General features: G+C 47.0%; 1 long non-coding RNA gene across 1 annotated transcript; it reads right to left on the bottom strand.

Annotated features, from left to right (window-relative positions):
* Positions 1-4,913: 4,913 nt before the first annotated feature.
* Positions 4,914-7,036, bottom strand: LOC123133843 (uncharacterized). Its single transcript, XR_006465407.1, has 3 exons — positions 6,539-7,036; positions 6,369-6,459; positions 4,914-5,204 (listed from the first exon to the last, which is right to left on the bottom strand). It is a non-coding gene; the product is annotated as an uncharacterized lncRNA (long non-coding RNA).
* Between the last annotated feature and the right edge of the window lie 3,394 nt (positions 7,037-10,430).

Below are 10,430 nucleotides of genomic sequence, written 5' to 3'. Positions count from 1 at the left end.
TCCCCCCCTCTCTTGTGGAGATCTATTCGATGTAAACTCTTTTTGCGGTGTGTTTGTCGAGATCAAATGAATTGTGGGTTTATGATCAAGTTTATCTATGAGAAATATTTGAATCTCCTCTGAATTCTATGTATGATTGAGTTATCTTTGCAAGTCTCTTCGAATTATCAGTTTGGTTTGGCCTACGAGATTGATCTTTCTTGCCATGGGAGAAGTGCTTAGCTTTGGGTTCAACCTTGTGGTGTCCTTTCCCAGTGACAGCAGAGGCAGCAAGGCACGTATTGTATTGTTGCCATCGAGGATAAAAAGATGGGGTTTATATCATATTGCATGAGTTTATCCCTCTACATTATGTCATCTTTCTTAATGCGGTACTCTGTTCTTATGAACTTAATACTCTAGATGCAGGCAGGAGTCGGTCGATGTGTGGAGTAATAGTAGTAGATGTAGGCAGGAGTCGGTCTACTTGTTGCGGACGTGATGCCTATATACATGATCATGCCTAGATAATCTCATAATTATTTGCTTTTCTATCAATTTCTCGACAGTAATTTGTTCACCCACCGTAATACTTATGCTATCTTGAGAGAAGCCTCTAGTGAAACCTATGGCCCCTGGGTCTATCTTTTATCATATAAGCTTTCAATCTACTTTTATTTGCATCTTTACTTTTTGCATCTATATTATAAAATACCAAAAATATATTTATCTTATCATATTATCTCTATCAGATCTCACTTTCATAAGTGGCCGTGAAGGGATTGACAACCCCTTTATTGCGTTGGTTGCGAGTTCTTTGTTTGTTTGTGTAGGTACGTGGGACTTTTGAGGAGCCTCCTACTGGATTGATACCTTGGTTCTCAAAAACTGAGGGAAATACTTACGCTACTATTTTTGCATCACCCTTTCCTCTTCAAGGAAAACCAACGCAAGCTCAAGACGTAGGAGTAGGCAAAAGGGTCAAATCCCGTTTTTTTCGGAAGGGGGTCAGATCCTGAAATAGTATGCAAAAAGGGTCAAAACACGAAATTTTGCCCCCATCTCCATCGGCACTGACGCGTCCCAGAAGTATGCTGCCTCCACCCTCACCACTCTTCCTCCCATCCCCGGCACACGTACGCCGCCTCCCGGGTATGCGCGCGGTGTTCAGAGTTAAGGAATCTGTCTGCCGTTGTCATCTCCTCTCATAGTCTCTCTCCCTCTCGATGGTGACGGCGTCTGCCGACCGATCCTGAGGCCTTTCTCACGTAACGCTCGGTGAGAGTGTGTCGGCCGGGAGAAAAGGCCCAATCAACCATAGGGCTCATATTGTGCCGGTGGAGAAGCAACACCCTAGGACAGCTGGCCCAGAAAAAACATGCGGTGTAGGCTGGAATAAAGAGCAGATCTAACAGCTGAAATCATCCAAATCACGTAACTGAATGGTTACAAAGGCCTAGGTCGTGAGAGGGCTCGGAAAGGGCTCGATTTTACTGTCCTAAATTAGGGAAGTTAGAGTGGCACCACCCACCCCCAAGAACCTTCCTGAAGCAGCTCCAAAGGAATTGAGCCGTAGCGCACGAGAAAAAGATGTGGTTGAAATCCTCCTTTGTGTCGCACAGAGGGCAGTAGCCGTCCCCGGGGCCATTGCGTTTGAGAACATCCACCCCTGAAGGTAATCTTTCGCGGATCCATTGCCACATGAAATTTAACTCATATTCACGAACCCACATATTTTTGGGCCAAGGCACGAGTCATTTGTCAAACTAGTGACAAGCACAAAACCGTCGAGGCCATCTACCTCGAGAAGCTCGTGTTGTTTGTACAACTACATTTTAAAGGTAATTACCATCTTATCAAAATATACAACTGTTATCATGCTTGTGCTAATACATTCATAATTTTGTAGGTCTCGTTTGAAATTGTGGAAAGTAATATGGTATCAAGTGAGCATATCAAGCAAAAGAATCCATTTGAATAGTTTTAAAGATCTTTTTTATGTTCTTGGTAGTTGAATGTCATGAGTTTTCATTAAGTGGACCAATATTTGTACCTAAAAAAATTGACCTTAAAAGCTCGCCCCGGCTAACTTCATTTTCTGTATCCGCCACTGTGTGGGTAGGAGCGCGGGTGACTCCGAGCCATCGCACCAGGTCACTCCGTGCGTGTAGATTTGCTTCTGTTCTGTCTTCGTGTGATGTGGCGGTTGGACCTACATCGGTCCACCTACCTCTGGCTACTTGAGCCCAGTTCTTTTGACAGAATCTGGGGATTCTCCCAGAATCCAACCCTTACCCAGCTTCTCCCAGAATCTTTAAGCGCCATTTGTTTTACAATCCTATCTAGTTAGGGTCTAATTAGACAGGATTGTAACACAAATGGGGCTGAAAGATTCTGGCGAAAGCTGGGTAGGGGTCGGATTCTGGGAGAATCCCCAAATTCTGGCAAAAGAACTGGGCCCATGGTCTCCGGACAACGGACTGGGGGAGCCACGAGCCGCTGCCTGCCGCACTTGGTCGTCGCATGCATGGATTTCCTTCTGCTTCGTCTTCCTAGTGATGTTTTTAGGGATAGCTCGTCATTGGATGTGGGCCAAGGTCTGAATGTTTGGGCCAAGACCACTCAACTGTTGTTTTTCTTTCTTTCTTTTAAACTCTACTAGCATATATGCCCGTGCGTTGCAACGGGAATACAAGGTCAGACGGAGTCTCCCGTTGTGGCTTTTGTACCTGCTAGTGCAGCTGGCTATCCTTCATATAGTTTTAAATAGCGCGCTATGCCTCTTAGCGACGGACGACTTCTAAACACTGTAGCGTGCTATAGCGCCCTATTTAAAATGTTTGTTCATGTGTTTGGACCAAAGTTTCTTACCGCAGGACATCTTCTAAATGCTATATTGTGCAGGCAGATCATGTATGGCAGTCGCGCCGCCGTGAAAGTCGATGCTAGGCAATTGAGCGCGGACTGCTAGCTTTGCCGTATCATGATGCGTCAAACAATATTTTTTTCTGAGCTTGATCTTGCCGATCGACATGGACGTGCTTGAGCTGACAGCATGGCCTTCGGCCCAGTAGTATGTTAGGGTTGCAGCATCTCCGGCGACACTATTTCATATATAGCCGCCGCCACTCCTTGAGTCTTGTCCTCCGTTTATCTTCTCTGCATTGTGATCTTTTTCTGTGACGCTGCAAGCTGAAGAGCTGCTCGGGTAGGTTGGCGTCGGGGACGCATTGCAGATGAACCGGCTGCTGCAAGGGAGCTCATCGTCCATGAACGGCGTTGGCGCGTTCGAAAGGTAGGGTGACTGCGAGACTTACATCGGTCTAGGGTTTCGGGCTCGATGCATGTACGGATTGTTCGAGTTAAAGTGCATCGATGCATGTATATATACGTGTGTAGGCTGCTCGGCTCAAACCAGCTGTACATAAGGATTTGTAGTCCGGACTGAATTGTGCAACTATGATTTTCTGGCTCGATGCATGCATATGTGTATTTTTTCAGGGATGCATGCATATGTGGATATGCGGGCTCCCCAAACCACCAACCAGGCAGAATCTTCTAAGCCCACTAAAATTACAACCTGAAGATCACATACACACTGTGTTCGCCACGTAGTTGCCATCTGTACGCTTTGACATACCAAAAAAGCATATATAAAAAGACGGACGGAAATTTGGGCTATATATGGACCGAACCAAACCAAAAATACCTATTCCCTTTAGGACCGGTCTAGCCGGCGGCCGGGCGCTCGCTGCCGCTCGCGAGCGGCCGCCCCTGGTCCCAGACGTTTAGTCACTGCCACATATTAAAAAGAGCAAAATTACTGTAATTTAAAAGTGCTAAAAAGTACACTGCTAATTAATCATCTTATGTGGTCTTTTCTCATGTGATGGATGCCTGTTCCATGTTCGTCTTAGTGCATTAATTTTTGGTTTTCAAAATTATAAAAAACATATCTTCTAAACTGCGTGTCGAAATTCAGATCCGTTTTCATCGTTGAAACCCTCGTTACGTGCTCTTCAAAAGTAAATCTCGCATGTGGATGTTTCGACAAATTAGTCTTTCTGCCAACTAAACATCAATGTGTGTGCAACTAGACTACATTGCCGCGCCAACTGAGCATATGTGTGTGCCAATAGTCCTGCCAATTAAACATCAATGTGTCTGCAACTAGACTATATTGCCGCGCCAACTGAGCATATGTGTATGTCAATAGTCCTGTCAACTAAACATCAATATGTGTGCAACTAGACTACATTGTCGCGCCAACTGAGCATATGTGTGTGTAACTAGTCTTACCAACTAAATATCAATGTGTGTGCAACTAGGCTACATTGTCGCGCAAACTGAGCATATGTCTGTGCCAATAGTCCTGCCAACTAAACATCAAAGTTGTCATGGTTGCTAGACTACAGTCTCATGCAGATCCAAAAACTGGTTTTACAAAAAGTTGCATGATGTAATATTAAAATTGCACAATACAGTACTAAAGTTGCACAATACAGTACTAAAGTTGCACCATATAGCACCAAAGTTGGCATAAAAAAATGCATCGAAACATACTCATGCGGGATCTACTTTCAAAGATCTCGTCGCAAGAGTTCCAGCAGTGAAAACGGATCTGAATTCCGACGCGTGGTTTGAAAGATATGACTTTTTAAAATTTACTAGGTAATTGCACGTGCGTTGCACAGGCACATATATCTTCTACAACCATGTCGCTCTCTCTTCGTCGGGTATTCAATGTAACAACTCGTCTCCTTCCAGCACTCACAGTTAAGGAGCACCAAGTAATTAAAAAACAATCAAATCGCTACAAATTGCTCTAGAAACATAAGCCTAAAATTATATATATTCAATGGTTTCTTGAGCCAACTGTAGGCTTTTCCCAAAACACCCCATAATAGTGTTGTTGTAATTGGCTTTTTACAGACTTTCACTAACATACGAAAAAACTCTATCTCAACAAAGGGATCAAATTATAACATGCAAATGTGCCAGCAATTCGTTCGCGCACCTAATCTGCCAAAAACAAATGTAATTCTCATCGGTGCTTCCATCCTCTTGGAAACTCACCGCAGTAAGAAATGCAATTCCTTCCACCAAACTCACAAAAGTAATCGTCCGACTATACGTATTTCTGAACAAATGATGAGAAGACATGTTCCACTGTGACTTGGGTCATGTTCCACTCTTCATTTATTCCTTGATTCGAAAAGCTCCTCCTAAAGAGAGAGGAAGCAAATGTATGGATTTTCATATGCGGCTTAACTGCTTAACACAAGCAAACAGGAAAAACAATATAATTCCTTTCTAAAGGAAATGTGTATGGATTTTCATATGCGGCTTAACTGCTTAACACAAGCAAACAGAAAAAACAATATAATTCCTTTCTAAAGGAAATGTGTAATTAGTTAACATAAACCTTGTATTACTAAAACTTCATAAGCCGCTAACAACCATACTAACCATTGCATATTTTGAGATCTTGATCTATTAGAAAGGGATGTTAATAAGATTCCAGTAACAAGCATACCTTTTGGAAAAATCAAATTTTGTCTATACTATTATAAATTACCATAAGAAAACAGGGAAATGCATTTGTACATGGACACATGGGTATATGGGCTATCAACACCACACACTACCATAAAGTTGCTTTAGGACTGAAGATTTGGCTTAGCTAAATTAGTGTAAACCATTTTTTGCATATAAAGTTCATATTACCAATCCTCATGCAAGCTTCAATACATAAATCATGCAACACTAATTAAATACCCGACATATCACAATAAGCATTAACATTCACTACATCTACAGTTGTTAGATCTCCGATCCCAACAATTTTCAGAAGGGCAACCATCAATCTTACCTGCATTGGAAATTAATCAGTACACATACCAAATCCCAAAAGTAATGGACATAACACATGCAGCTTCCAATCCTTGTGTTGCAACAACATCTATTAATCAATTTATAATGGAAACTATGACACATACTCATTCCTGTACTTGTGTGTGTGGTTGTTGGGTGTTGCTGTGGTGTGCCTGAGGCGAGGTGTGTGTGGTGTATGGCTTTGTATAAACAGTTAAACACCCATGCCTGTAAGTGTTTCGTCAGTACAGAAATAGCAAAGTCTGAATTCCCTTATCCCCTTCTCTGTTCCTAGTCCTCTGCCTTCTCCTCTTCACGCATAGCAGATTGAGTGTTACAAAGTCAAAGAAACCCTAAGGATCAGAGGACATACGAACGTATTTCCATATTGTCTAATGAATATATTGCACAGCATGTTTATTCAAATACTCGTATATCACATCCACCATGTTTCTAAGAAGTGCTAATCAAGTTCATAGTAAGAGAATAAAGTAGGTAAGCATGTGTTTACTCACCTCGATGCCAGTTTCATCTGAAGCATCAGCCTCCCAGCACCTCCCAGTTCAGTACTATGCGCACAGTTTGCTTCAAAGTGATCCAAGTGCACTAAACCGAAAGGGAGATTCCAGTTTTCAGATAATGAGTTCGTGGCGTGAATTAACGATAACTGATAACTAAACCAGACCTGGCCGCCGCCGCCGTGGAAGAAGTCAAGGAAGCCGCTACATCCCGGATCCATCGCCCACCGTCCAGATCGACCCGGGCGCACGTCGTTGCCGATGAGCTCAGTGGCGGAGCGTGAATCAAATATTAGAAGGGGCCAAAGGAGTGTATATGGCATAGAAAAGGCTAGGATGATCAGAGACGCCGGACGATTAGTAGAGCAATTAGTAGATAAGTAAGTGTATTTGGTAAATTTTCCTCTTGGAAGGGGGGGGCCAGGGCTCGTAATTATCCCCACTACGCTCCGCCACTGGATGAGCTGCTTCATGGTCACGTCCCGGATCCACCGCCCTCCATCCAAGTTGGTCCATGCACGAGAGAGAGGAGACAACGCCAAACGCACTGGCTCGTTGTCGATGCCGATGATCTGCTTCACTGTGAAGTCGAGGGGAGCGCCGTGTCTAGAAATTGGTGCATGCGCTACGCGCTACTCGCTAGCGTCGGCAACGGAGAAGGGCGGCTAGGGTTAGGACCGGGAGGAGGGAGAGAATCACGGATTTATTGTGCGTACAAAGAGGTTTCCTATTTTAGCGGTTCTTTCCTTGACTGGACATAACTAATCGCGCGTGGGATGGACGGCACATGGAAAACCAGCTGTGGAAGGCTCGACGAAACGGAAGAATGTAAGAGGGGAGAGGGAAAACTCCGAAATGAATATGCGTGGATCTGTTCTGTTTGGAATGGAGTAATTAGTATGAACGCATTTAATGCTAACTGCCACATGCATTAGAAGACAAAAAAATTAACAGCCACATGCATGTGAGACGCGGCCGCTCCATTCAACCAAATAATACGTATGCACTTTTTAGATTTTAGATTCCCTTTAATAATAGGTATAGATATAGATATAGATACACACCCCTTTAAACTCTATGCACTAGTAGAAGACAATGATTTTATTCTGTGCACCCAAACAGAATAATGATGATACTTTCGACCGACTTAGCTGCCTGCGCGGACGAGGTGGGACTAAACAAATTGAAAGCAGCATCCTCAGCAACCTGGTTCCGCGCTCCCCTACCAATCATCGTTTTTTTGAAAAAGGCTTTCGCCCCGCTTTATATATAAAGCACCAATCCACAACCAATCGAGACAACCAACAACACAACACACCAACACACTCACCCAAGGCCGGATACATAGGTGCCAAAGGCCTACAACAACACCACCCCGAACAACATGAGGTAGACACTGAAGAGCCATCGAAGCTCTTCCCGAAGAACACATGAAGAGGTGAAGTTGAATGACGACGAACTGAGAGCTCCAAGACAGTGCCTTCAAGAAGGACACGACACTAAAGCGCCGCCACAGCCCGATCCAAAGATCTAGATTTTCATCTGGAGCACGACGAGGAGAGAGGAGTAACCACAACGAAGACTTTAGGAAGATAACGACGTCCGCGGGCGCCGCCTCCGTCGGCCTGGCCAAGCCAGACAGGGTTTTTGCCCCGGCAACAAACTCCAACTTCCCCACCACAGATCACCACAACGCCAGCCACCACGTCGCCCACACGGCCATGGTCGCTAACCGCCCACACCTGAGCAGCAGGCTCAGCCCACAAGCACCACAGCTCCCACCACCCAGGCCGCCGCCTAGGAAACAAGACGCACCATAGGCCCTCCATGGCTGCAAGATATGTACCAACCGACAAGCTCCGACCGCCAAGAAGGCCGAAGCGATTGAACCGACCAGATCGATCAGAGAGCAAGCAAGTCGGAGAAGAGGTGAAGCGGGAGCGGACCAAGTCGACGTCTGGCACCCCTGCCGGTGACGGGCGGCCCAACTGCATCGGCTCCACCCATCACTCCCGTCACCTCTCGAACGTCGCCCCCTGCAACGCCCAACCTTGGCTCCCGGACTGCATCGGCATCTGATAGGAACCGTACACTCGGCCAACGATGCGAGGCGCCGGAAAGACCACATCTTGCCGCCGCTAGAGGACCCAGGGGCATCCACACGAGCAGCTCGCCAACAGCCAGACGCCGGAGCCTGTCTTGCCGCAGCCGCGAACCGCCTCGCACCACCACCGTGGACCGCCACCACGCCGTCGCGGCCCACATCGATGCAGCAACCTAGAAGGTTGCTGCCATCCCCCCGAGCCACCCATCGTTGACCAAGGCTAGACCCGAGAGGATCTGACCGGAGACCAGCTGAGGCGCCCAGACCCCCAGTTGCACCCGCAGCCGCCACTCGCCACCGCCCGCGCCGCCCAGGGCCGGATCTGGCCGCGCCGACCAGAACCACCATCACCAGCGAGCACCAGCGCCTCGCAGCCCGACGCGCAGCACCCGCGCCCGCGCGCCATCACCTGCGCCGGCGCGACGCCGCGCCGCGGCGCCCTGCAGCAGCACCACAGCCAGGTTCGGGAGCGACGGCCCGCGCCATCCCCCGCGAACGCAGCGACGAGAATGCCCCGCCGCAGCCGGCGGCGGCCGGGCTTCGCCCGGCCACGCCCGCTGGCGGCGGCGAGGGAGTAGGAGGAGGGAGGGAGGGGTTCCGGCGGAGGTGGCTGAGGATGCCCTCCCCGTCGCACGCGGGGGCGACGAGGGAGGGGATAAGGTTTCCGCTCCCTATTTTTCGAAAGACAATGTTTTCACCGTTTAGAAACATGGAAGCCAACAATACGGTACCAGGCCAGCTTTTCGTACAGCCCAATACTATCAGACAGATTTTTTTTTTTTTTTTTGCATGGTTACTATCAGACAGATTGTGAAGCCAACAATACGATACCAGGCAGGCCGTAGGAGATTCTCAAAACCGCTCAAAAAAAAGTATGAGATTCTCAAAAAAAAGAAAAAGGCGATCCTCAAAAAAAAAGGCAGGTCGTATGCACAAGGTTGCAGAGTGCCAGCGACTTGTTGTTTCCTCTCCCTTGGAATCGAATCACAAGAATCGATCATTTGCCTCAAAGAAAAAAAAATTGATCATCGACAGATGAACAAACTGTGAAGAAAATCATAGGCTGCTTCCATGAAGAGCGTCAAAACGACACCATCTGAAAATTCGGACGTCTGAACTATCACCCCCAAGTAAATACAAATTCTTCAGACCGAGTATTTAGCTAACTGGCAAGCAACTAACCTATCACAATTCACAGCCAGTTATCCGGCTACTACTCCAAGTCTTCACACGTTACCCGGTCTGCCTGAGCCCTCCCTGAAAGATGCAGCAGTGAACAAGTCGGGAGTCGGGAGTCGGGACAGTACTCCAAGGCCCCGCCATGGCCTCTGACTCTGACGGCAGCTGCACCCGCGATGATCTGCTGTAAGTCGCTCCGTGCTCAGGACGCTCGAGCACGAGCTGGGGATACCCATGTCACACACCGTTCTCCATCACTTGGCAGCTCGTCGACTGTGTTGCCACGGACTCGTCGGTGACTTGACGTCCTGGGGCTGAGCAAGACGGTACAGCTGGAGCAAACTGCGTTCAAATTATCTGTAGCAAAGTGAAGTGAACATATATTGGTTAAATGCAAACACGTCTACAATGATGGTCAATGACAAATACTCGTTCAGAGAACTACGAAGGAGTCGGCGTGCAGCTACACATACAGTAAAGATCATCAAAACTGGATACAATACTATTCAGCTAGATCATCAATCCCCGAATCACAACCGGATTCTGTTCGACAGACCATGTCCAACCGTCCACATAAGCATCACACCAAGTCACCAATCAGCCTGTCACTACTATTCCTCAGTCCTCACGCGATACCGAGTCCCACCCAGATCGGTTCCATGGCAACCACAAATCCCAGTCCAAGGTCCGTAATAATGCCCAAGTGGAGGCGCCAAGACAGTACAATCGAAAACAACAGCAACGGAATCCTTGACCCAAACTCCTTTGTAACGACT

This window comes from Triticum aestivum, chromosome 6B, assembly GCF_018294505.1.
Source record: "Triticum aestivum cultivar Chinese Spring chromosome 6B, IWGSC CS RefSeq v2.1, whole genome shotgun sequence".
In the NCBI taxonomy this organism is placed as follows: Eukaryota; Viridiplantae; Streptophyta; class Magnoliopsida; order Poales; family Poaceae; genus Triticum; species Triticum aestivum.
Note: the sequence above shows the minus strand (reverse complement) of the source record. Positions and strands in the feature narration are given on the sequence as shown.